The sequence below is a fragment of the Acinonyx jubatus genome, chromosome B2, assembly GCF_027475565.1.
Source record: "Acinonyx jubatus isolate Ajub_Pintada_27869175 chromosome B2, VMU_Ajub_asm_v1.0, whole genome shotgun sequence".
NCBI classification, from domain to species: domain Eukaryota; kingdom Metazoa; phylum Chordata; class Mammalia; order Carnivora; family Felidae; genus Acinonyx; species Acinonyx jubatus.
This window is the reverse complement of record NC_069385.1, coordinates 2,681,494-2,708,293: the sequence shown is the minus strand read 5'-3', so window position 1 is coordinate 2,708,293 and position 26,800 is coordinate 2,681,494. Positions and strand designations below refer to the sequence as shown.

The following is a 26,800-nucleotide window of genomic DNA, read 5'->3' as shown; positions in this document are numbered from 1 at the left end:
AATATATTAAGATAAACAATTACCCTCTGTTGAAACTTATGACTGAAAATAACGAGATAACCCCAGAATTCAAACTATGACTTAAGAAATCTTATACATCCATGGGGCGGCTGGGGGGCTCAGTCAGTTCAGTGTCTGACTCTTGGTTTCGGCTCAAGTCACGATCTCACAGTCCGTGAGATCGAGCCCCATGTCGGGCTCTGCACCGACAGCTTGGAGCCTGCTTGGGATTCTCTCTCCCTCCTTCTCTCTCTGCCCCTCCCCTGCTCTCTCTCTCTCTCTCAAAATAAATAAATAAACATTAAAATTATGTATATCCTTAAAAAGAATCTTTTACTTCGAAAGAAAAATATTCAAACTTGCATTTAATTTTAAAGATCGATGGCGGAAGACACTAATTTACTTTGTTTCTATAGATTTGCCTATTCTGGACGTTTTGCTTCAATATCCCAGCACTTAGCAAAAATTGTTTTCGCTTTCTTTTTTTTTTTTTGTTTAATTTTTTTTTTCAACGTTTATTTATTTTTGGGACAGAGAGAGACAGAGCATGAACGGGGAGGGGCAGAGAGAGAGGGAGACACAGAATCAGAACCAGGCTCCAGGCTCTGAGCCATCAGCCCAGAGCCTGACGTGGGGCTCGAACTCACGGACCGCGAAATCGTGACCTGGCTGAAGTCAGACGCTTAACCGACTGCGCCACCCAGGCGCCCCTGTTTTAGCTTTCTTAAGACGTAGATGTTGACAAGATGCTAAACCGCCTTTTACGTCTGACTGTCAATGAAAGAAAAACACATAAACCTTTTAAACATAAAAACGTTTTAAACACAAAAAGCATTTTAAAATGTGCCAGCAATCAGTCTAACAGTGAAGGTGGAGCCCGAGGAGAGAAGTCTACCCTCCACGAAAGTGTGTGTTTCCAAAGTCCGGAAGCTCAGCTCTGAGTGAAGACGGACTACGAACATACCGAACTTGGAGGGGTGGACCGTGCACTTGTCTGTCCGGCTACTCGAGGGTCCGCACAGAGACGTCAGGGTTTGCTTTTATATAAATGCCCATTTATGTGTCAAGCTTTTATTCACCCACAGAACCCAACAGTCCTGCTCCTGTAGGGCTAAGCACCTTACATCAGAAGGGAGAGTTAAATGGGGAAAGGGTCTCACAGAGGGAAGGGACGAAGCAAAGGCAGGACGGGAGAAGGCAGACCCCCTCCGGGCACAGGGGCGGAGACGTGGGTGAGAAGCGGGGTCCCAGCGCTTGCTCGGTGGATGCGCATGTGTGTGCACGTGCACGGCGTGGCGGGACACACAATCGGGCTGATCAGGCGGCAGACGAGGCGGATGGCACGTGTCCCTTGAGTGGGTCTCATTCATTCGGCCTCAAATGTCTCTGAAATACTTCGAGATGAGCCTCCTCTCCGGCCGCTGTCCCAGAGGTGCTGTCAGAGGACCAGAGTAGGACTCGTAACCATCATCCCGGCCCGCTCTCCATGGATGTGAGATGCAGGGGTGGCTCAACTCAACCGCCAAGGGCTCGGGAAATGAAAGTCCGGCCGAACGACTCTTTCCGGCAGCTTCCCTGTTGTTTTCCACTGACTTTGCCCTACGCAGCCGCCCCATCGCTACAAGACAAAGACCCTGAATGGACAGGCTGTCAGACTACCAGATCCTAGACGAGTGGGACCCACGTTAGGTAACAGTGAAGACAACCGTTTCTCTTTTCTCGTGCAGGCTCTACGTTTATAAACACAGACAAGCACTGCTATTCGAAAGGAAAAGCTCTCTAGCTAAAAAATGATGCTAAGATTTGTAACACAGGCATCAAAGACACAGGTTGAGCCGCACTAACTTTACAGGACGCTTCATTCCCTAAACATTTAACCTGATGGAGCATCACCACAGATCACTCTTCTTTCTGAAGCCTACCGAGGGGCAGATGAAATATAAACACGAGGTCTGCCTGCTATCTGAGGTAAGCGACTTTTTGAACGTGCTAAACAAGATTAGAAGTAAATCGCAGACAAGATTAGTCCTTCAAGACACAGCCAAAAGGGAAGGAAGGTCTCTTCCACAGGTGGTGCTGGGGACACTGGAGATCCACATGCAGAAGGGTGAAATTAGACCCCTATCTTACCCCACTATAATCAAATAACTTGAAATGGATTAGAGACATAAATGGAAGCAGTGAAACCGTAAAACTCCTAACAGAAAACTGGGGAAAGCTCCTTGACTTTGGTCTTGGCGACGATTTCTTGGCTAGGACACTGAAACCACAAGCAACAAAAGCACAAATTAGGAAGCGGGACGACATCACGCTCAAGTTTCCGCGCAGCGGAAGAAGCAATCCACACAATGGAAAGGCAGCCGATGGAATCCTACACTATCCAAGTGTAAGGAACTCCTACAACCCAACGACAACAAAAACTAAACAATCCAATTAACAAACGGGCAGAGGAACTGAATAGACATTCTTCCAAAGAAGGCATCCAGATGGCCACGAGGTACATGAAAAGATGCTCAACATCACTCATCACCAGGGAAACGCAAATCCAAACCACACTGAGATACCACCTCACACCTGTCAAAACAAGTGATCACAGGGGTGCCTGGGTAATTCAGTTGGTTAAGCGTCTGACTTTGGCTCGGGTCACGATCTCGCGGTCTGTGAGTTCGAGCCCCGCGTCGGGCTCTGTGCCGACAGCTCAGAGCCCGGAGTCTGCTTCGGATTCTGTGTCTCCCTCTCCCTCTGACCCTCCCCCTGCTTAGGCTATGTCTCTCTCTATCTCTCAAAAATGAATAAACATTAAAAAAAATTTTTTCAAAGACAAGAGATCACAAGTGCGGATGAGGATGTGAAGAAAAGGAAACCCTCATGAACTGTTGGTGGGAATGTAAATTGGTGCATGAATAAGTTCTGGGGGTCAGACGTACAGCGTAGTGATTATAGTTAATAATAGTGTATTATACACTTGAAAGATGTTAAGCGAGTAGATCTTAAGTGTTCTCACCACACACACAGAAAAATGGTAATTATGTAATGGGATAGAGACGGCAGTTAATACCATGGTGGTGATCGTTGTGTCGAATCAGCACGCTGCATGCCTTAAACTTACATGATTACCGCGTGTCAACTACATCTCCACAAAGCTGAGGGGATAAAAGAGATCAGCCGTTCAAAGGTAAACATTTGGCACAGGAAATCAGCAACATAAACACCTAAACTGACTGCACATCAAAAACTCTCAAGGATAGTGATGTGAAGAAACCAATGGGAACGTGATAGAATCAGGCCGAAAGATTGCATTTTTAAAGGAAGCGATCTCTATGTTAGTCTGTATATTTTCCACCGGGGTTTTAGGGCATTTCAAGTGAAGTTCTCATTATTTTTAACAAGAGTAAAATCTGCCATGTCTGCATGGTAATCTCAGGATTGGAAGGGACACAGAGGCCATCTAGACAGTTTTTTTTTAATGTTTATTTATTTGAGAGAGAGAGACTCCCAAGCAGGCTCCGCACTGTCGGCGCAGAGCCAGATGTGGGGCTTGAACCACGCACCGAGAAATCGTGATTTGAGCTGAGATAAAGAGTTGGGCGCTTAACCGACTGAGCCACCCAAGCGCCCCTAGAGAGTTTTTAGGCACAAAGCCCCCTTATGATAGGCCTTCCTGAGTACCATTGGGCTACCTGTTGTTCAAAGACAGCACTAGAAGCGGGTGGCTCCAACCGTTGAGCTGAAACCCTGCTTGGAAACTGACATGCTTCCTTCCTTCCCTCCTTCCCCTTCTCCACGTCTATTCCTGCTTGATCCTCTGGACCCACACATGACACACTTAATCGTGTTTTGTGCCAGCACCTCAAACAATTCAGCAGAGCAAAGCCTTCCAGTTTCCAAACCATGATTTTTTTTACAACACCGGGGGCCAGGAACCCTCCTCATCACCATTCCGGTGGCTTCCCCGTGTGCTACGGTGTCCTTGAACCTTTATTGGTCTTGGCCATGGCTCACGCTTTCCACTAAGATAGCTTCCAAGCAATACACATTGGAGAATTGTGAGAAATCATTGAGGCAGGAAGCTAACTCACAGAAATGAAGCCAGTGAGCAAACACACAAGGCATTTGGCCAGTTGTGAAGAGAAAACCCCTCGGGCATCCCGTTTTTGCCACGGCAGGTGGAAGAGGACCAGACTGATCCTACGACTCACCCAGAACACGTTCTCATTTTGACTGAGAAAACTTGAGTTCTTCTGATTTCTTTTCATTAAAAGAATTTTAATTATCTTTGTTCTTTAAGTGACGGTTTTTAAAATTGTTACTCTCTCAAGCCTTTAATTCCTTTCTTGCAGCCAAGTATTGGCTGGGGACATGGGCGATGTGCCCTGGGTCATCTGGTCTTCAGTGGGAGCTCAGGGTCTCGGGAGAGGAGGCTTCCAAGGACTTGACAACCAGGAGATTGTCTGTACGACGAAAACCTACTGAATGACCGTTACTAGTGTCAGAGGCTGCAAGTCGGGGCTCCCACCACCGTCTGCCGTGCAGGCTGGGACATGCAGGTGGCAGGGCTGCTCCTGTGACAACTCTGGGTTCCAGGGTGGGTGGTGGAGGGACCCCACGGCTGTTTGTCAGGAAAAACGTCAGGAATTGTCAGAGCCTGGAAAAACAGCAGCTACAAAACTGAAAACAGGAGACCAGACATGGGCTTCCGAAGCCGAGTGTTAGGGGAGGGTCAGGAAGGGAGGGTCTGGCGGGCAGCTCCAGGCGCCATTCCCAAGCTTGGTCACTCATCCAAGTCTCTGATGCCACAGGATGTGGGTAATGCTCGGGATCCTGAATGCAAGGGCTCCCAGGGTGTCTTAAAGAAACCCCCCATGGGGGCGCCTGGGTGGCTCAGTTGGTTGAGTGTCTGGCTTTTGATTTCAGCTCAGGTCATGATCTCAGGGTCCTGGGATCGAGCCCCACATCGGGCTCTGCCCTGGGCATGGACCCTGCTTGGGATTCTCTCTCTCCCTCCGTCTCCTTTCCCGCTTGTGTGAGCCCTCTCGCACGCACGCGTTCTCTCTCTCTCTCATGAAAAAAGTAATAAAAAATTTTTTTTAACTTACCAAAAAAATGTTTAGAAACCCCCTATGGTCCAAACTGACTCCAACCAGAGGAAGCTGGAAACTGTGTGGATTTTACAGCAGGATCAACACCACGTGTTCCTTCCTCATTTCCAAAATTGCCTTGTCTGGGTTTATAGATTACAGTTCTTTCTTCTACACCACTAACGAAGCCAGAGCGGGAACGTGAGCCTGGAGATGAGGTCCATCACAGACAAGTCTGTGGTTGCCCCACGGTCTTGGAAACCATCATTCTAGTGCACTGACCTTGGTATTTCTTAAACGTGAAGGGACCTACTCTCTCTGCACCTCTCATTAGCTTAGTTTGGTTTACCTGGTAGCATTTACTTCGTGATCTGCCCTTTAATAAGCACATAGACAAAGACCTGAAGACTGCAAGAAAAATGAACAAAATCTGATGAAACGCGGACGCCCTTCGCGTGCCTGGTGTGGATGGTGCTCCTAACGGGTCCTCCTCTCCTGACTCTTGCAGGGCCTTCCCGCCGGCTGGCCCTGAGCGCAGTGTGCTATTTACTCGGCCGCTGTCCACCCAGGAGATGCGGAACCAAAGGCAGGGCCTAGAGGGACGCGCTTACTCTAACACCATGAGAGGGACAGCAAAGTCACCCGCCATTGTTTTCCATGTCATTTCTAATAAAATCTACAAAAAAAAAAAAAAAAAAAAAAAAAGAATACAGAGAAGTTTTTTCTGGAGATTAAAAAAAAAAAGTTACTAGAACTTTCTAATCCCTCCTTCTCGACCGACTAGCCAGACAGGCTGCTCAGAATCAATGCAGTCCAGGGGGAATGCATCCCTGAGCGTATCCGGTTGGAGGAGAATCAGACCACACAGCAGAGTGGAGAAAATGTTCGCGTCCTAAACCGCACAGATGTTTTCCAAGCCAGCTTCCAGAGGAAGAAAATGCTTGTGTCCCCCGCCACCAAGGATGCCCAAGTCCTCACCCCATAATCTCAGAATGTCACCTTCTTTGGAAATAGGGTCCTTTGCAGATGATCAAGTTGGAATGAGGTCATTGGGGGGGGGGGGGGGAAACCTTCATCCAATGTGACTGGTGCCCCTGTGCAGAGGGGAGATGTGGACACAGACACACACACACAGGGGGGACGCCATCAAAGATGGAAATTGGAGTGTTGGTGCCACAGGCCAAGGAACCCTGAGGGCAGCTAGCAAACCACATGAGCCAGCAGGGAAGCCTGGAGCAGGTTCATGGCCTCTGAAGCGGCCACGCTGGGATTTCACCCACACCTGATCTTGGACCCCCCCGCCCCCAGGACCGTGACAAATTAATGTCTGACGCGTAAGCCACCATCAGGGGGGACTCTATTACGGTAGTCCTAGCAAACTAATACAGACGTGAAATAATCACTTAAAAAGTTCCATCATCGGGGCGCCTGGGTGGCTCAGTCGGTTGAGTATGTGACTCTCAGTTTCAGCTCAGGTCAATATCTCAGGGTTTCATGAGTTCGAGCCCCACAGTGGGTTCTTTGCTGACAGCGTGCAACCTGCTTGGGATTCTCTCTCTCTCTGTCTCTCCCCTGCTCATGCTCCCTCTAAAAAAATACATAAATAGTTCTATCCGTCCAATTTCCTTTGCTCTCCACCCTGCTCCCCTTCCTCCCCTTCCCTGCCTGACTCTCCCATGCAGACCTTCCTACCCAATTCCAGAGACGGAGCACAGGGCTGTGGATTTAAGTCAGAGGCCAAGGGTCCACCAGCCAGTGGGCTGCTGCTGGCCAAGCCACTCTCCCACCCCTGGTGTTAGAGCAACCTTGAGTTGTCTGGCTCCAGCTGAGCTAAGCATCACCTCTGACCTGCTCTCGTGGATGGGCTCCCTGCCCCCACCTCCGGCCACACCACCCAGCACAGGTTGGCTCCTGGGTGGGGTGATGGCTGGGACGGGCCCCCTGCCTGCTGAGGGAAGGGGGATGGCCTCAGGGCGGGGGGGGGGGGGGGGAGATCTGGACGGGCACTGTGCATCCCACACAAACACACTATCTGTTTCTAAAATCTACTGGGAACCAATCAATCAATAGTGGTTTCTGGGCCCAGGAGACAGTTCTACTAAGAAGCCTTAGGACAGAAGGCCGGGAACCCCTGGTAAAGTTGAAAATGCCCTGTTACTCCGAGATTCCCATTCTAGGCACATGGGGAGGGAGACGGGATGGGAGGAGCCACACGTTGGGTGTCGAAAACAAACGGGAAATAGTCCCAGGCTGGAACGCTGAGAGGCCCTGCAAAGGACTGAACCACAGACGTAGGAAAATCTAAGCGACAGCGTGGGGTGAAACACACAACCTGCAGAATGACAGGCGTCGTGGTTTCAGTTTCTTCATTACATAAATTTTAAGCTACACAAAGCTATTCTGTATATTATTTTTTAATACACACGTACTCTTAACAAAAAGCACAAAAGTGGAGGGGAAGGCATTGTACCAAAGTCTTATTAGCCACGGCTGTGGAGGCGGGAAAGGACTAGAAATACTAAAGTCAAAATACTTTTTTTTGCAGAATTTCATTTTTTTTTTCTTTCTCTTTTGGTTTTACTACAAAAAAGAAAGACCAAAAAAAAAAAAGCCAAAATATTAACATATCAAACTAGACGCTAGGAACCTCATACCTTGTTGAATTTTTCCAAAATTCCTCTACCGTTTGATGACCTCCTCTAAAATATCCAAACGGGAAAAAACATTCTTAGGAGTAGTCCTCCCCATCAGGATACGGTGCTCTCAGAAAGAGGAGTGCACTCCAAAGTGGTTCCACGGGATCCAGCGTTCAGAGGCCACCGGCCACCCAGGAGAGAGCTGGTCAGTCACCGGGCCTCCTGGACCAAGCTCACCAGGGGCTGGCCTCCTGGCCGGACGAGACGGCCACGAAGCACCATGAGCCCTGGCTCAGGGAGCCAGGAATCATTTCACCTTGCCTTAGAAGCTGTCACAGCTTGAAAAGCAGCCCCCAATCCTGATGCCATTCAGCAAGCATCACCATTCTATGTTCCAGAGCACTGAATATTCACCAGGAATTAAGAACAGTGCCCCCTTTGCGGGGACTGCTGTCCAGGGAAACAGGTGGATCATGGGGACACCTCCAAACTGTTCAGTGCAGAGGGGACAGGTACAAGGGGAGGCCTCAGGAGCCTCTTCCAGAAGACACGATGCTAGACATGAACCCTGAAGGCAGGGGCAGTGGTTGGCCAGAACAAAGCCTCGAGGAATCCCAGGTACACGTCCTTGGTTGGGCCCTCACTTCTCAGGTCAATCCTGTACCCTGGAGCGGTGGTAGGGAGTCAGCTGGCTCTCATTTTAGATAAGTTCTGCTTCCCTGGGATCTTCCAGGACACATAACCCTGAACTCAGTCACCTAACACGCCTCAAACATTGTTCCGGACAAGTCAGCAGCATATGAAAGCCTGCTCTCTTCTCCGCAGAAAATGTACCCTAGACATTCCCCCAAATGTCACCTCTCTCTCTCTGGGGGTTCAGGACCCTCCTCCATGGGGCTTCCATGTGTCTGGGGGCAGGAGGGGGGTCAGCGAGCAGTCCTGGCCCAGCCAGACCGCCCTGTGTCAGTCTGGGCCTCGAGGACTCTACACCAAGTGATACTTGGCCGTGACGTTCTCAGCTTGGTGAAGGGAAAGTCTGCGGACACCTGTGGCATCAGGCTGCAGGGCAGAGGTAACTGTACTGTTCCTAACGTCTGATAACCTGCTTTACGGACCCCCGGGAGCGAGGTCTACCCAGCCAGTAACAAGAGCAGCTTGACTCACCTGGATCGCGGTACTGCTTAGAGATGGAAATGCCTGGAGTGTTCTCTTGCACTGACATCTAGGGAACTTAGGAGTAGACACGGTGAGGACACACGCATTCCCAAAAGACGCAGGGCCCCACGGTAGGAGCTGTGGGCACCAGCCCATGGCTGTTCTTGTCCTGCCCTCAGCCCCTGGGTCTGCTCGTACCACAGTTCTGACGTCATCTTGCAGCAGGGATGTATGTCCTTCATATCATACCCTTGCCGCTTAGGAGAGGGGAGGCGGGCAGGCCTCAGAGGGGAGTCTGCGGCCAAAGGAAAGCTCCTGGGTTGCCTTGTGAGAGAGGACCGGAGCGAGTCCGTGGGCCGAGTGGGGGGCACCGGCACTCAGGGGAGAGGGCGAAGTACACAAGGTAAGGGTTCCGGGATGCTGTCGGGGCAGGGGTGAAGCTGCCGCGAGAGGGGGTGTCGGCCCCAAACAGGGGGAGGGCCCCATCTTCGGAGGCTGCCGCGAGCAGGTGCAGGCTGTCGGGGCAAAGATCCACTCGTCAGAGGGAGACAGGAACCGAGGTGATCGCTCTTTCTCCAACGCGGGAGCCGAGGTCCTGTGTTCAGAAGTCCCCAGTGGCCTCAGTGTGTCGGGGTGACCGCCGCAGGCACGGGGGAGCAGTGCCCACAGCGGCCCACGCAGGACAGAGAGTGGCTACTGGTTCACAACAGGCCTGGGCAGAACGCGACCCCTCTTGCCCTCTGGTTTTCTGCTTCCTGTTAGCAGGCGTGGACCTTCTGGAGTGTTTAGACCGGGAAGGATTACAAACACGAGGTTTCCTCCCTAAGCACCATCTGCTTGGGTGGAAAAGAGATACTCAGACTCTTGGAAAGAAACACGGATCATGAGCGACAGCACTGACCCCTTACGCTTCAGGAGGGCGTAACCCCTCTGCTCACGCGCAGCAGCTCGCGGTCTCGTGTCCTCGGGAAGTTCCAGACATCGGTTCTTTCACGTGCCAAGGAAAATACTCAGCCATTATTCCGGAAGAGCATTAAGAGACCTCACGAGTTCACACACAGGTACGGGGGCCAGACAGCAGCGCGAGAACAATATGCAGGTTTACTGCCCCCGCGATGCGGCACGTGTCACCACACACGCCAGGCTGCGGCACACCCGAGTCCGTGGATGCTGAGCCAGCCCTAAGCAGAGCCGTGTTTTATTTCTAAGGCAATTTCTCCTTCAGGGGCAGTTAAATATTTTATAAATTTGTCTCATGAAGGATTAGGCAAACTCACCTTTCCCATAACAGACTTCCCACGCGCAGAACAATAAAATACCACCGATTTGGAAAGTGCGCATCCCTTGTTACCGCAACCGGTAAAACATTACACAGACGGAGGGGAGTCTCAGCGTATGGATTACGAAGCTCTGCGCCTATGTCCTTGTGCTATTTCAGATCCACTTGCCAAGTCGTGACTCACAGTAAGACAACCTCGGACTAAATTCCCAGCAAACCTGAAAGAGCGCTGAGAAGTCACTTATTCGCCTGGGAGACGCTTCGGCGGCATAAGCGAAGCTGGAAATGATAGTTCTTCCCTCTCCAGCAGCCCGGCTTCCAGGGACGCGCCACAGGCGCACAGAGTATGGCAACGATTTGCAAAGCAAACTAACAATAGGACCAAAACGCTGTGAATGTCTACAGGTCAGAGAGTTGATGAAACGCCACCGTCGATGAGCTAAGGCTACATCCGAGCGCTCCGGAAAGCTCAGGGGGACAGAAGCAGAGACATGTCTGATTTACGCGCACACGCTGGATCCGGCTGAACAATGTACTGATGGTTTTGTTGAAAACACGTCATGGGGTCTGTCAGCTAAGTGTCCGACGTCAGCTCAGGTCATGATCTCACGGTTTGCGAGTTCGAGCCCCCCTGTCGGGCTCTGTGCAGACAGCACGGAACCTGCGTGGGATTTTCTCTCTTCCTCTCTCTGCCCCTCCCGCACTTGGCGCCGTCTCTCTCAAAAACAAATAAAATTAAAAACAACAACAACGTGTTATGCAGGTTCCCAAACGGTAAAGTTCATGGTAAAACTCTCTCCAACTGTCAGACTCATCAAGAGACACCGAACCCTCCACCTTCCAGCTGCCTATCTCTGAATGAAGACCGAACACAGGCAAATAGTTTGGGAATTGAATCTACGTGTGTGATCTCATCTCTGTTCTTCCCTTGGAAAATTCTCGAGGCTCATGGAGCAGAAGGCATTCGTGCTTCGCATCTTCCAAGGCAGAGCTGAGGTCCCTTGTCCCAAAACACAACCGGTCCACCGAGTCATTCTGTCCTGTTTCCTGAATGCCACTACGAAGCCCCTGTTGAGATTTTCTAGAGTCCCGTGAAATCGACCCGCGTGGTAAGAGCACATGGTACCTGTGAGCTGCTTGCACACCACCCCCCGGGGTGGCTTGCACGTTAGAATGTGACGTCTGCCCCCCGCTGGCCTCTGTGATGTTTTCCCTGTTCTTTTCCCCGAATTTCTTTCCATTTCTCCAGCAAAATGTATCCAAGATTTATCCAACATCAAGGTTGGTGGGGGAGGTCAAGACCACTCAGAAATTTCTCCTGGCCACAAAAAAATCCACTCCAAGATCCACAAAACCCCAAAAGCTCTAAAATACTGTCCACTGTTAATTCTGTCAAAACAGCAGCCTTGTTCTGCTCTCTTTGTCAGCACCTATACTAAAATTGGAACGATACAGAGGAGATTAGCATGGTCCCTGCACAAGGATGACGCGCAAATTCGTGAAGCTTCCGTATTCTTAACTCTTAAATCTGGAGAACAAACTGAGGGTTACGGGAGGGGTTGCGGGAGGGGGGGATGGGCTAAATGGGGGAAGGGCACTAAGGACACTACTCCTGAAATCATTGTTGCACTATATGCTAATTTGGATGTAAGTTTTAAAAAATAAAAAATAAGATAAAATTAACAAAACCAGCAGCCTTGTTTCTCCGAGGCTTACCAGGTTCACCCCCTACCGGCCCTCCAATCCCTGCACACCTTCTGTGGATGGTCAGCTTGGTTGGAAGCGGGAAGGGCTCACAGACCTGAGTGTGTTCACACGGGAGAAAGGACGAATACCCATAAAGGTGTGACATTCCTTGCCACTTATGTGAAGGAAGGTTCTAGAAATCCCTAGAAGATACAAAATTTTCAGGTCATTTCCTCTCACTTGCTGAATAGTGTTCACACTGTGCTTCATCGACAAAGCCGGGCTGCCCTTGTATATAATTATGTAGGAACAAACAGACCTTCAAAGCTGTCAGCCTCTCATTACCTAATAAACCACGCTCGACCGTGACCCTTCACCCCCGCCCGCCACAGCCGGGTGTAATAATTGGTAGGTACCTGCAGTGTGCTCTTTACTCCGCAAAGTGCTTAATTACCCCTTAGATTCCTCGGTGCGTGTCTCCAGATGCCTTGTGAGATGACTCAGACCTCAGACCTTATAATCAGCATCCTGCAGGCAGTGAGGACCCTGCATAGAAGCCGCATGCACCACCGGTATTCAAGAGAATTCCAGACTTCCTCTCTGCAAATTATCCACTGAAAGGCGGAGTGGGCTTTCTCACATAGAAAACGTTGACTCCTTTAAAGTTGCAGAGACAGACACTGAGTGAGGGGCTCGTCCCAGCCACACACGCTGACGCCAGGCTCGTCCCCTGCGTCGGGTCCCTGGTCTGAGTCCTGACGTAAAGGACTCACTCACAGTTGTGAGCTTGGAAGATGCTGTGTCTGGGCCTGGAGAGCTCCCCGCAGCGTCTCGGGGCAGAGAGGCTGTGCTCCTACGACTTTAACTATTACCAGAAGCTCAGCATTGGTCCCCGACATCTGGAGAACGGGGCAAAGAATAGAGAAAAATCTGTCCTTACACCTCCTGAGGAAGGAAAAACAAGGTGCTAAAAAGGGACATCCTTTCTTGGCACAGACTGGGAGGAGGGTCACATCTCTAAAATTAGGATTCCCCATTTCTTGCTTTTGCTCCGCTACTCCTGGGTCCCCGCCCCCACCCCCACGTCTACACGGCAACCGCCCCCCCCCCCCCCCGTGCGGCAGGCAGCCCTCGAGGTGGCCCTCAGCGAACACACCTCCGGACATCTGTCCCCTTGCGCCACCCCTCTCCGTGAGTGCGAGCTGGACCTAGTGTCTTGCTTCAAACCCACAGGATATGGCAACAATGATCGCGTGTCACTTCTGCAATGAGGTGACAAGAGACCGACTTCCGTCTCGCTAGCCATCTACGGCCTCCTCTGCTTGGGTGCTCTGACAGAGCAAGCTGCTGTGTTGGGGACGCTTGGATGTCAAGGCACGGAGGGCGGGCTCCAGCTAACAGCGAGAAGGAACAGGGGCCTGTGGTCTAACGGCCCGCAGCCAAGTGAAGCCGGAAGTAGGTCCTTCCCCAGCTGAGTCTCTGGAGAGCCCCGACAGGGCCAACACCTACACTGCGCCCGTGGGGACCCTGAAGCTTGGGATCCAGATTCCTGGCCCACAGAAGCTTCGAGAGAACAGGTGTGCCTCATTTTACGCCGCTCAGTTTCAGAAAAATGCGTTACACGGCAAAGGAAGCGAATACACCCACCTTTCATTATATTGTCCAAAGACCACACGGCCCTGGAAATGTCCTGGCCTACCCCCCACCTCCCCCCGCCTAGAAGTGGCAATCCTTCCTCTGTACTTTCGCACAAGTGTGTCTGTCTCCTGCCACCCTGTACTTACCCTTTCCGCTCTACCGCTAAGTTTTCGGGGCCACTGGCCCTGGCTAGAGGTGAGCTACCTGAGGGCATTGATCACAACACCCCTCTAGCCCCAGCGAGCTGATGCGCACCGTAAGAGCTGATTCGACTTAGAGATAAAAAGACGTGCCTCTATTCTCGGAAAATTTAGGTCCGGGCGGGGGGAGGGGGGCAGGCATAGGGCAATTAGAGTCACAAGAAATACAGTATATTCCTAGTTGGACGAACCCCCAAATTAACCTCAAACCTCCTTTGATACACAATAGTTGTTAATTTTGTCGTGAACAGAAATAACCTCATTTTTCTGATTATGAAAAAACCCACTATTTCTCACTAAAAAGAATTTAAAAATACAGAAAAGTGTATGAAGTAAAATAGTCTGTAAAGCCATCACTCATAGAGAGGTCACTTTTGACATTGTCTTTTACGTCCTAGAATTTTAGGCATACATAACACTTATTTTTAATCAATGTTTATTTATTTTTGAGAGAGACAGAGCATGAGCGGGGGAGGGGCAGAGAGAGAGGGAGACACAGAATCCGAAGCAGGCTCCAGGCTCTGAGCTGTCAGCACAGAGCCCGACCCGGGGCTCGAACGCACGGACCATGAGATCGTGATCTGAGCCGAAATCGGACGCTCAACTGACTGAGACCCCAAGGCGCCCGCCCCTTTAATTAAAATACAACTTTTGCCAACTCCCTGTCTCATACTTTACTGTTTGCATTTCATACGTGGACTTTTTTCCTTATCAATTAACGTTTGAATGTCTATTTTATTGTTGAATATTCCAATCCCACATTAATGTATATTTAGCTTACTTCCAGTTTATGTTTAGTCGTCGCAAGAGTCGATGTATTATAAATAAAATGACAGAAAGAGAAGTTATAACTCGACAATCCTAAAAGCCACTGTTTTGGGAGGAAGTCCAGCCACATTTTAGAAACCCTTCCAGCAAATTCCCTAGCTCAACCCCGCAGGCACATACCTTGCATTACTTCCTGCTAGAAGACAGCGGGGCACAGAGCGAGGGAACCCTGGCTTTGGAGGAGGACTGAGGAGGGAGCAAGGAGAGGCCAGATGCCGAGGTCATTTAAGAGCAAAGCAGTATGAACTCTAAGACAGCCCTTAGACACACAGGGACCCTCCCGTGGTTAGAGACCGGCACCCACAGCAAGTGCGAGGTCTTTCATGGTGCTTTGGAGACAGGGGCTGCCTGACAACTTGGCATATTTGTTTTTCAAGCTTCACTAATTAATTCCATCGTCCCTATAAGCCCTAGAAGTAGTTACCGGTACTGGTGCCATTTTACAGGTGAAGAATATGTGACTTCCTTGGGTTAAAGAAAAAAATCAGGGGGTGCCTGGGTAGCTTAGTCGGTTAAGCGTCTGACTTCGGCTCACGTCATGATCTCACGGTCTGTGGGTTCGAGCCCCGCGTCGGGCTCTGTGCTGACAGCTTGGGGCCTGGAGCTCACTTCGGATTCTGCGTCTCCCTCTCTCTCTGCTCCCAAGCCCCCCCGCCGCCAACTCACACTCTGTCTCCCTCTCTCTCTCTCAAAAATAAATAAACAACAACAAAAAAAAATCTGCGTCATTGGATACAATGAGATCTGCTGCAAAGATACCAAACTTTCACACAGAACGCATGAGGCACCCACCCGTGGAGTTTCAAAAGGAACGTCCTGGTGGAGGACTGTTTGATTCCGGCAATGGAATCCACCACCAAGAAAATATCCAAAGGCATTAGAAGTTACCGTCTCCTTCCGGCCAGTGGTTCTCAGGAGACGTTTCTGAGCCTCACACAACAGGTGTGTGGAGCCCAGACACGTCGATGTGCATGTTTGCAGGACAAGTTTTGCAAAAACACACACAGGTTTGGAAATGTGAACAGACTCACACAAATACAGTGGAGACTGTAGAAAAAATGAAGAGCTATTTTTTAAGCAGAGAGGAGGGGAAAGCACCCTAACATTAGAAATAAAATTCACAAGAGTTAGCAGATATTTATAAAACGCATGACAAGCTTAGCATCTGCAGTGAGTCATTCCCATCGAACTTGTCTAAACTCACGTCTTCAACGATTTGAACGTTTCCTCTTTTCCTTGATATTTTGCACGGTGCCGTTCCATATTTAAACAGTTCTGAATCTGTAAGTCACTTCAAGCTACAATGCGAAAACTTGAAGCAGATCAACTTACAAGCAGGAAATGCAAGAAATCCACTAGGTTTAAGGATCCCCAAATGAACTACTTGAACACAACTGTTAGGTCACAGGTACAACCCCAGTTATTTGTGAAAAACCCCAGGTTCTGCCATTTGGACCAGACCGGGAAGCCATCGGCTCCGCGTGCTGAGGTTTCCCGCGTACCTGGGTTAGGTGACTGAAACAGCACGGCTCAGACACCGCAGATTCCATAAAGCACAGAGGGCACCTGTGACAGAAACAACAGCCTCAGGTCAAGGGGCCCCACGGTCACGGGGGACGATCACACCCCAAGTTCAAGCTGGCGGCAGGTGACGGGGGCTTGAGGTTGGCAAAGGGAACCGCCACTCGATTTCAACGCGACCTGAAGCCAATGTGCCGATGGTGCTGTGACACGGTGCACACGCGAGGGCTGTGTCTGAATGTTGGGTGTTGAACATCAGATCCTCTTTTGCACTTTCCTAAATTTAATTCTTTCCAACCGGAAACGGAAAACACGTAATTATAAGCGGCACTCGAGCGGAGAAGTTAGCCCCCAACTAGCACCACGGAATCCAACGAGGGTGATTAGAATCCTCAGCTTACTAACAACGTGCTGGTGACTGGTGAACTGCTCACACATGCCCCGAGTGTGCCCACAAGGATCAGGCGAACCCAACCCGCCCTGACCGACCCTGGGGTCTGCGGGTGCTCGCGGGGGAGGGCGCTGGCCAGCAGCACCTGATGGGGAAGTGTTGCCCCTTCACCCCCCTTCCCGGTGCTCTGGCCCCTTCCTGCCGCGGCACTTATCACCGCCCCACACACACACGTTCTCGCCACTCACAGGGCTTATCTAACTGTGAGAAAATGTCAGCTCCGTGTGGAGGGGGCTTTGTCACGATCGTGTCGACTGCTGCACAAGCCCCAGGGGATGTCACACCGAGGGGCCGGACACACACGCGGGCCCCAACACGATGAGATAGTTCCAGAATGAAGCAGGAGTCAGTCAGCCCGAAAGCACGGGAATGAGGCCACACCATCCGCCCAGAAGACAGCCAGAGCGCTTCCCAAGGTGTTTATGTGGAGCTAAAGAACCAGTATGAAAAAAGCTCATGTATTTCCCTAAAAGCAGTTATAAAAAGGGGACGAGAAAGAGCCATTCCCACTGCCACTGCTGTGTGTCTGCATGTTTCTCTAGCGACGCACTCCTGTGACGGGGCCGAGGGTTCACCCGGGAAGCCTCGTGGTTTGTGCTCTCCCTGCGAGGACACAGCCACGGCCACGAGGGAGGCGGCCCGTGCAAGCGAACTCCACGGGGTCTCAGGCGAGGAGGACTCCGTGGCCGAGGGGGGAGGCCGTGCTGCTGGACAGCTCCCTGGACAGACAACAGGCCCCGGGTGCCTGGCCGGCACAGCGAACACGCCTGCATCCCAGCGTATTCCAGACCCCGGCTGCTCGGCCACGTCACCCTTCTCCACAAGTGTGCAATGTAAAGTAGGGCAGACGTGCGACTCCGCACATAGCTGAACATCTGGGGGGTGGTGGGGGGGGCAGCTGCTATAACAACTCAGCTGCTTACTCTGCAGGGAGCTCGTTAGCCTCCCCTGCCCCCCGGGGAGCCCTGAATACACCGGGACACACACGGGAGTGCACAGTTCTGTTCACCCGGCCAATGTGTGTGCCGCCCTCCGCACATGGATGCTGCGGGGGCTTCCCTTCCTTCTCCCCGCTACCTTTCCCACCCACGTGACCCAAGCGACAAACCAGCCTACATCAGGCAGGACTTGGGCCCCCGGTCAGCGCACAGCCCCGCCTCCCTTCAGGGCCCAAGGAGAGTGGGAAAAGGGGAGGTTTGGCGAGACATTCGAGTGTATTTTCCTTCTTGCCCCAGAGGCTGGTGCCACCAGATGCAGAAGGCGTCGTCGCCCCCACCCTCAGTGTCGGCACCGGGACACAAAGACCTCGCGGCGGTCGCACACCCACGTGCCTGTTCGTCCCGGGGGCACCCCGACTTCCACACAGCGCTCCCGCGATCCTGCGTCCAGAAGCCGCTCTGCCCGCAAAACACTCGCCAAACGCGGTCCACCAACCTGCACTCTCCCGGTCAAGTCTCTGAGGACGTCCCACCCTGCAGACGCGGTGACTTCCTGAGGCCGGCAGCAGGGACCCTCACCCTCCACCAGGGAGGCCAGGGTCTCAGCGCACGGGCACCCCCTGGCCTGCCTCACCGCCGGCTGGTGGTGGGCCATGGTGGCCACCAGTGTGGGCGCACGGAGGCTCGGCCACCGTAGCCAGAGCACAGCCACGGGCCTGGGAGAGGAGCGTGCAGACTGGGGGAGGGCCCTGGCGTAACTGGGATCCCGGGGGCACTTTCCTTCTCCCAAAGCGCGGCCTCTATGGCGACAAGCCGGAGAATCAACAGTGCCGGGCCCTCCCCACTGTGGTCACGGGCAGAGGGCCCGAGGGCAGGCAGGCGCGTGCCAGGGGGACAACAGAACCCAGTGAGGAGAAGCAAAGCCCTGAGCGGCTCAGACACGGCTATGTGCCCTCGGGGTGAGGCCGCAACACCTGGGAGGCAGCTCTTTATTCATTCTGCGCGTCCCCACTGGGCGTGCTCTGTCCCCAAGTTTCAGACGGATAAGGAAGCTGTCACCAGATTCAGCCGGTGACAGGAACCTGTGCGGCAGCTCCAGCTGGAGACGTGGAGGCAGCTGCTCCTAAATCTCCGGCCGGGCATGCCGGGAAGGGCACTGGTTCGCTGTCTTCCTCCTGAGTGCCCCTCCCCGGGTGTCAGCCAGGGCTGTGTAACAAATGCTGCAGACGAGACAGCTACTGACAGACATTGTTCTCCCACGGTTCTGGCGGCCACGTCTCAGGTCCAGCGTCCGCGGGGCCGCTCCCCTCCAAGGCCTCCGCTTTGGCTTCTCCTGTGCCCCCACATGGTGTCTCTTGGTGCCTGTCTGTGTCCTGGTCTCCTCTTCTTACAGGGACACCAGTTATAGAGGGTTAAGGCCCACCCTAAGGACATCATTTTCATCTAATCCCCTATTTAAAGTTTTTTTTAATGCTTATTTATTTTTGAGAGAGAGACAGAGAGAGAGCACAAGGAGGGGAAAGGCAGAGAGAGAGGGAGACACAGAATCCAAAGCAGGCTCCAGGCTCTGAGCTGTCAGCACAGAGCCTGACACGGGGCTTGAGCTCACAAACCGTGAGATCATGACTTGAGCTGAAGCTGGACGCTCAACCCACTGAGCCACCCAGGCGCCCCCATCTAATCCCCATTTTAAAGGCCCTGTCTCCAGGGGCACCCGAGTGGCTCAGTCGATTAAGTGTCAGACTCTTGATTTCAGCTTCAGTCGTGATCTCACAGTTCCCGGAACTGAACCCCACATCAGGCTCTGTCCTGACAGTGCAGAGCCTGCTTGAGATTCTCTCTCTCCTTCTCTCTCTGCCCCTCCCCTGCTTGTATGCTCTCCCTTGCTCTCTTCAAAATAAATAAATAAACTTAAAAGAGTAAAAAATTGGGGAACCTGGGTGGCTCAGTCGGTTGAGCATCCGACTTCGGCTCAGGTCATGATCTCACAGTTCGTGAGTTCGAGCCCCACGTCGGGCTCTGTGCTGACAGCTCAGAGCCTGGATCCTGCTTCGGATTCTGTGTGTCTCTCTCTCTGCCTCTCCTCCCCCGTCAAAAATAAACAAACATTAAAAAAATTTTTTTTGAAAGAGTAAAAAGTAAAAACCTGTCTCCAAATACAGTCACTCTCTGAGGTCCTGGGGGTTGGACTCGGACATGTGAATTTTGGGGACACGAGGACTGGATCCAAACGCTGGTTCTACCCAGCGTTCGTTCAGAGAGGAGGGGGGACAAGGGCAGCACCCCATCAGGAACATGGGACACACGTCTGCAGCTCTGGGGGTGACACTGTGTCCACCGCAGCCCCACAGCCTGTAGCCCAGGCCCAGGCGACTTCAGACCAGCCAGAAACACTGCCGCGTGTCGCTGTTTCAGTCGCGGAGTTATCCCTCGTCTTCCGACAGCCCGTGGCTCAGGAAAGAGAAACTAATTTGAAGACAGCCGCCAGGTCAAAGGGCACGTTGAAGGCACCACCGGGACTGCCCGGGAGGTGCAGAACTCAACCTGGCACGGCGCATTCTCGCCAGCCCTGAGCCCCTCGAGCCACAGCTGGCGGTCTGCCTCGGCCTCTAGATTGTCCATGCCGTGGCCACTGACGCTCCCTCTTCTTGCCCTGCTGACTCTGGCCGTACAGCTTTCTGTAGATGGTCGTTCTGGCAAAGAGCCCAGCAATCTCCGAGCACACATAGCTCCGAACGCGAGCGGGACGGCAGGAGGGGCGGCCGCAGGACACGAGGGTCCTTGGTCTGGGCGGGGGCTCTCCTCGGAGTTCGGGGACCTGCCGTTTGTGCGACCACACGCAAACTGGCCCTCCGAGCCCGAGCCCCGTTTAGGTCTGGGGTACCCACAGCCGGGACGCTGCCTGATCCAGGGCCGTTCCGAGCACTCGACCGCAGTCCCACAAGGTCGGTGGCCATCGGGTTCACACCTGCACCCGCTGAGGATGCCCTACAACAGCTCCTGCTGACGCCTGTCCCCGGGACCCTGGGCGCGCTTACACTCAGCAAACCATCTCTCGAAGTGACATACCTGTGCACGAAGACGTGCCGGCGGGCGCACCCTGGGGCGAGCTCGCGCTGCCTCTGAGGTTAGGGTCCCACCTCGCCGGCATTCTTTGCTTCAAGCACAAGTGATCGCGCCAAGGGCGGAACAGCCCTGCCTCCGTGGGGCGACCTTGAAGACAGCCCGCCCCCCAAGCAAGAGGGAGCCCCGGTGCCTGACGCAGGGACCTCCAGAGTGTGGCCGATGGGAAAAGGCAGAGGTGGATGAAACGTCGGGGGCTGCTGTGACCTGTGGACGCTCATCGGTGCGGGAACTGTCCTTAGAGACAGGCAGGGAACCGGACACACGGCTTTCCATCCACGGGAGAACGAGGCCCGGGTGGGCAGGGCAGGAGCCCTGGCCTAACGCAGACACAGAGGAAAAGCTACGTGGACAGTGATGCCCCATGAAGGAAGCCTCAGCAGTAAGGCCTCCCTCCGGTCCCACAAGCGAGCCCGGCTGGCCTTCAAGCTTTCCTGCTGTGTCACCCCCACGACCCCAGTACTGGCCCCGTGCTGAGCACAGAAAAGGCTAACGATGGCTTACATTCCCACAGCATTTCTGCCAGAAAGTGCCGGGCCCCATGCATGCATGACACCAGGGGGCAGGGACCTCTGCCCGAGAAGGTGACAGACAAAGCACCCGGCCGTGCGGCTGGTGCCTGCGGACTCCCAGCTGCTGCCCGACCTGCCGCGAGCCTCCTCCCGCTCTGTGCTCCCGGCAGCTCTGGCCTCCCACCTGCTACCTGTGCAGGTAAAGGCAGCTGGGGCAGGTGGAAGGTTCGTGGAAGAAACAGGCGGGGGGAAGAGGTGCAGGTGGAGTCGAAAGCAGCACGGGGGGGTGGGGGGGGCTGGGGCAGAGCAGGGGGACCCGCCCGGCGCCATCAGAGGTGCTGGGGCACAGGGCATCTCCTCCCCAGCTCTCTTCCCCTGCGGATGCTGGTTCCACCTACCCCGGCTTTCCCAGGCTCCTGTGACATTTGTGCACTGGGCACACAGGCCTCCAGCCGACCGCCTGCCCGCCCCGACTCCTCTGCAGCCTGTTTCCTCGCAGGTTAACGCGGCCTGGGACTCACCGAGCCCTCATCGTGGACTCCGAGGCCCCATGTCCCCCTCCCCACGTACACACACACACACACACCTGCGACCCCCTGCCCGAGCCCCACACAGGCCCTTCCTCCTCTTCCCCAGACACCCAGCGCCTTCCTTCTGCTTCGCCAGGGCCCTACCCTCCCGGCATGTCCTCCTGCTGCCTCTCTTCTCTGTCCCGCCGTTGTCCCCAGGAGCACACGGTCATCTCCCCAGAGACCTAGCCAGTCAGTGCCCAAGGACAGCCACCGGGTGTGTCCCTCAGGCATAAAGAACAGCGTCGCTCACCAGCGCCTTGCCGGGAAAGCCTGACCCCTGGTCCTCAGGAAAGAGGGCGATGCGGCCCGTGTCCAGCCGCCCTGTGACTCGGGTTGTGACTTGGTGTGAAGCACCAGAAGCTGGAAATTCCATAAACCCAAGCTCTCCCCTTGGAAGCAGAGGGACCTTCCCGAGGGCTGAGGTCGCCCTCCCACCGTGTGGCATACGATCACACAGAGAAAGGCCCAGCTCTGCAAGGGACAGATTCCATTTGCCTAAAAGGAGGTGAGGCCCCAGCCGGCCGCACTCCCAGTGTGACACGTCCTTCGGTGAGGGCGGCCCTGGCCTGTGCCCCACAGCCCAGCAAGTCACAGGGCACACCCCTTTCACCTGTGCCCCTGTAGCCACCGGGCCCGGCAGCCTTTCCAGGTCAGTGAGGCCACAACAGAGAGATGACACATCACAGCATTATTTCTGCCACTCAGCGGGGTTTGCTAGCCCCATGCTGTTTCCTGGAAACCCGACAGATGTGACTTCAAGCTGCCTGTTTGTTCTCCAGGGGGTGTGGGGAGACCGGCACCTTCTGGTGATTCGGGAGGGCCTGGCAGGCCAAGGCACGTGATGAATTCCAGGGACGGGGACCGCACGGGGGCCCCCGCACCCCCCTCCCGCATCCACACGCTGGTCACAGGGAGGATTTCTGCAGGTTCGGGGGGCAGTCTGTCCTCCTCCAGAAACGGCTGAGCAGCTGCTGGAACCCTCAGCAGGGTGGGGGTGGGGGGGGGGGGGCTGCAGACGGTACAGGCCTGCCTGACACGTGCCTGTCTACAGGGAGAATCCATCCACCCCAACCCGCCCCCGGGGACAGAGACAGATGACAGGGCAGGTGGGGGCAAGGACCCTCTCTCCTGCTGGACTGGGTGTGTGGTGACCTGAAACAGGATTGGGGCCACCACTCAGGGCCCGGGAAGGAGCCTGGACGAAAGCGTGTGTGTCTGAGCTCAGAATCACGGTGTTCTCGAGTTTCCAGTTTGCGAGCCCCACAAATTTCCTTTTCTTGTTTTTTTTTTTGTTTTTTGTTTTTTTTTGTTTTTTTGGTTCAAGCCAGTTGGATTGGACTTTGCATCACCAGCGGATTCTAATGCTTAGGCAATCGGGGATCTGATGCAAAGCCAAAAAGATGCACAGACTCCTGGAAACCCACAGAACAAACAGAATATTCTTCCTGACTGTTCACAAAGGCTGTGGGGCAAAGAAAATCCTGAAAAGCAGAAGCCAGTCTTCCCGTGAGAAAAAGATCCTGAAGCACAGACAGGCCTAACCAGGCTGGATCCGTGAAGGCTGATTTACCACTTCCTGTCTGATCAAAAGGGGGCTTACGCTGTATACCTCAGTTTGATATTTTAAAAAATCTTGCTCTAAAAATGCATCCACGGCTCGCGTGTAGTTATGAGAAACTATGTAAAATCAGTGTCTGTTATTTTAAATACCTGTGTCTAATAAATGTAATTCATTACGGCCTCATCCTCCAGAAGGGGCCGCGAGGCCAGGCTAACCTGGTGGGAACGTCACATGGAAAGGACAGGCTCGAGAGAAGCCTGAGCTCAGCCCACGGCGTTTGTGAGGAAATCCAGAGCGCGGACTCGTTACAAAGCTTCAGATTCTAGAACTGGGGACATGTGTTAGTTTCGAGGGATAATTTAGAATAAACTGAAAGAAATCTTGAGAGAGAAAGAGGGTTTACACTGTGCATCAGATAGTAAAACCGTAAGGAGCCGGTCCCTTCAAAGGACGACACTGGCGAACGGTATTGAGGGGCTGTTACTTAAAGTCAACTCGAGGATGATCGGTCCGTACTCGGTCCGTGCTCGTGAGGAGGTTCCCACAGAATGATTCCTTCGGAGGAAGGTTCTAGGTCTTGGGGATCCCTGCCTTGGGCGCGCCTGGCCTTCTCAGGCAGAGACAGCCTACGGAGCGGTTACGTGTCACAGCGTGACACGGGTTCGAATCATGCTGTACCAGCTCCTGTATCCCGGCTCACCTGCTAGATCTCCCTGCTGCCACCACCCCACGGTTTTGTGTTCGTGGTGGCTCATCTCCTGGTGAAACCCGGACCAGGAGGTTGGACGCTCCTGGCGAGGTTTTACCTACGTGGTCACCACGGCCCTGTACCCAGCCCTTACTGTGACACGTGGGGGGCGGGGGGCAGCCTGTTCATCGTGAGCAGCTCGTGCTGTGGGTGAGGTCACCGCAGAAGGCAGACACAGGTACCATTTCCCTTGCAGGTGGCGTTATCACAAGCTCCTCTCCCCGGGGCTGTGCTGTCCCTGTTGCAGCCCGTGGGTCACCGAGGGCAGAGGGCTGGCTGTCCTGCCGGACCGTGAGCCGGAGAGGGCAGGCCCACCTACCTTGTTCACAGCTGCACCCCCAGGACCCAGCCTGGAGCAAACGCGCCACAAATATTTATAGAACAGATGAACCATCATCCTTGGGTAGAACAGAGAGATACAGCCATCCTTACCTGGCTTCCCTTCCAAATAAGCCTCTTGCAAAGAAAATTTCAGTCACAACCCCAGAAAACCAATCTCCGTAAAGACCCAATAACACACTTAGAATCGCTGCTGTATTGTCCCACGTAAGCAGCCTCGAATGTTAACCGGATGCCGTCTCAGTATTTTCTCTACATTCACAACCTTCACGACAGAAACTGGATCCAACAGCTCTACAGTCCGTTCTTAAAATACAACGTCACTAGTCACACGCACCATCACCAGAAACAAACGTGTGCCGCTGGGGGTGAATATTTTACGAGAAGCAGAGAAATGAAGGACAGGTCTGTGCCTTCGCAGATCCGAGAAGGTCAGGGGGTTGTAAGAGCCACAGGATGCCCTTAGGAGTCACACAGGGACACCAGGCCGGGGCATCCGAAGAACTACGTGTGTGTTCTTTCCTCAGATTCCAGCTGCTTGCATTTTTAACCCGCTGCTCAATTTCTGTGAGGCTTCACTATCATCAATTTCCTTGGAACAGAATTTTTCATTGATAAAATGGGAAGAGAATCAATAAATGGGCAAACGATTAGTGAGTTATACTTTCTGTAACCCTCTCTCCTCCTCTTTCCTTGACGTGGGTCATTATTTTCCAGCAACCACTTTTTCATAACCACGTAGTAAATGTTTTGCATTCATGGCCTTTTAAATAACCCTCCATATAAACTGCTTTTAAAAACGCCTGTCTTTGGCCCCCAGGGTGGCTCAGTCGGCCCTGGGGTGACAGGGTGGGGGGCTGGCTGTCAGGACCTGCCCTGGGGTGACCGGGTGGGGGCCTAGCTGTCAGGACGTACCCTGGGGTGACAGGGTGGGGGGCTAGCTGTCAGGACCTGCCCTGGGGTGACCGGGTGGGGGCCTAGCTGTCAGGACGTACCCTGGGGTGACCGGGTGGGGGGCTAGCTGTCAGGACCTGCCCTGGGGTGACAGGGTAGGGGGCTAGCTGTCAGGACGTACCCTGGGGTGACAGGGTGGGGGGCTAGTTGCCAGGACCTGCCCTGGGGTGACCGGGTGGGGGGCTAGTTGCCAGGACCTGCCCTGGGGTGACCGGGTGGGGGGCTAGCTGTCAGGACCTGCCCTGGGGTGACAGGGTGGGGGGCTAGTTGCCAGGACCTGCCCTGGGGTGACCGGGTGGGGGGCTAGCTGTCAGGACTTGCCCTGGGGTGACAGGGTGGGGGGCTAGTTGCCAGGACCTGCCCTGGGGTGACCGGGTGGGGGGCTAGCTGTCAGGACCTGCCCTGGGGTGACCGGGTGGGGGGCTAGTTGTCAGGACCTGCCCTGGGGTGACAGGGTGGGGGGCTAGCTGTCAGGACCTGCCCTGGGGTGACAGGGTGGGGGGCTAGCTGTCAGGACATACCCTGGGGTGACAGGGTGGGGGGCTAGTTGCCAGGACCTGCCCTGGGGTGACCGGGTGGGGGGCTAGCTGTCAGGACCTGCCCTGGGGTGACCGGGTGGGGGGCTAGTTGTCAGGACCTGCCCTGGGGTGACAGGGTGGGGGGCTAGTTGCCAGGACCTGCCCTGGGGTGACTGGGTGGGGGGCTAGCTGTCAGGACCTGCCCTGGGGTGACAGGGTGGGGGGCTAGTTGCCAGGACCTGCCCTGGGGTGACCGGGTGGGGGGCTAGCTGTCAGGACCTGCCCTGGGGTGACCGGGTGGGGGGCCAGTGGCCCAGAGCACGAGAGCCCCACAGGGCAGGGTTGGGTGTGGCTCTGGATGGGTTGCTTCCCCATGAAAGGTGCTCTTCGAGTGAGCTGTTCACTGTCTCCAGAAACCGGCTCACCCTGGGAGGAGCAGCGCCCCCAGGGTGAGCCCCCCCACATGTCAAAGTGTCAAATGAAGACACTGTGAAGATGAAGAATGGTTAAGAGAGGCGGGTAGGGGTCGCCATCGTGGTTCTCTGGTGGCGGCGCTGACCCCTGACATGTGTGCCCATCGCGGTATAAAGGGAAGAGCTCAGAAGGGCCCCAGCTCTGCCCCTCCCTCTCTGGGTGACCTGGAGCATTTCAACTTCTCAGACCCTCAGTCTCCTTGTGTAGAAAATGGAGTCGTGGGCGGTGTGGTTTCTAAGACCCTTTCCGGTGCCCAAATGGTATGAGCCCCTCCTCATCCCCTGCAGCACCGAAAAATGCGCATTCCTGTACTTGCCAAGGACCCCAAACTCGGGGCCACTGGATTCTAACAAAATGTACAGATTCCGTCCCCAAAGTTACAGAGACGCATCTACGCGTACTTCCAGGTGGCTTCCCGTGTCCCTGCGTGAAGTCAGACCTTCAGAGAGCGGTTCACCTAGACCGCACAGGGCTGACTTGCGCTCTGTACGGTGGTCTTACCCCCCAGCCTACGACTCGGGGCGTCACCAAAAACATCACTGAGAAACGTCCTGTACTTAACAGAAGGCCACTGTTGGGGATACCGTTC

At 53.9% G+C, this 26,800-nt stretch overlaps 1 protein-coding gene and 1 non-coding gene across 3 annotated transcripts in view; one reads left to right on the top strand and one right to left on the bottom strand.

Moving 5' to 3' along the window:
- The window catches only part of RPS6KA2 (ribosomal protein S6 kinase A2), a 345,106-nt gene that overhangs the window by 250,736 nt on the left and 67,570 nt on the right, over positions 1-26,800 (bottom strand). The gene's annotated exons all lie outside the window — the stretch shown is intronic.
- Positions 11,562-11,666, top strand: LOC113599043 (U6 spliceosomal RNA). Its single transcript, XR_003419780.1, has one exon. It is a non-coding gene; the product is annotated as a U6 spliceosomal RNA (small nuclear RNA).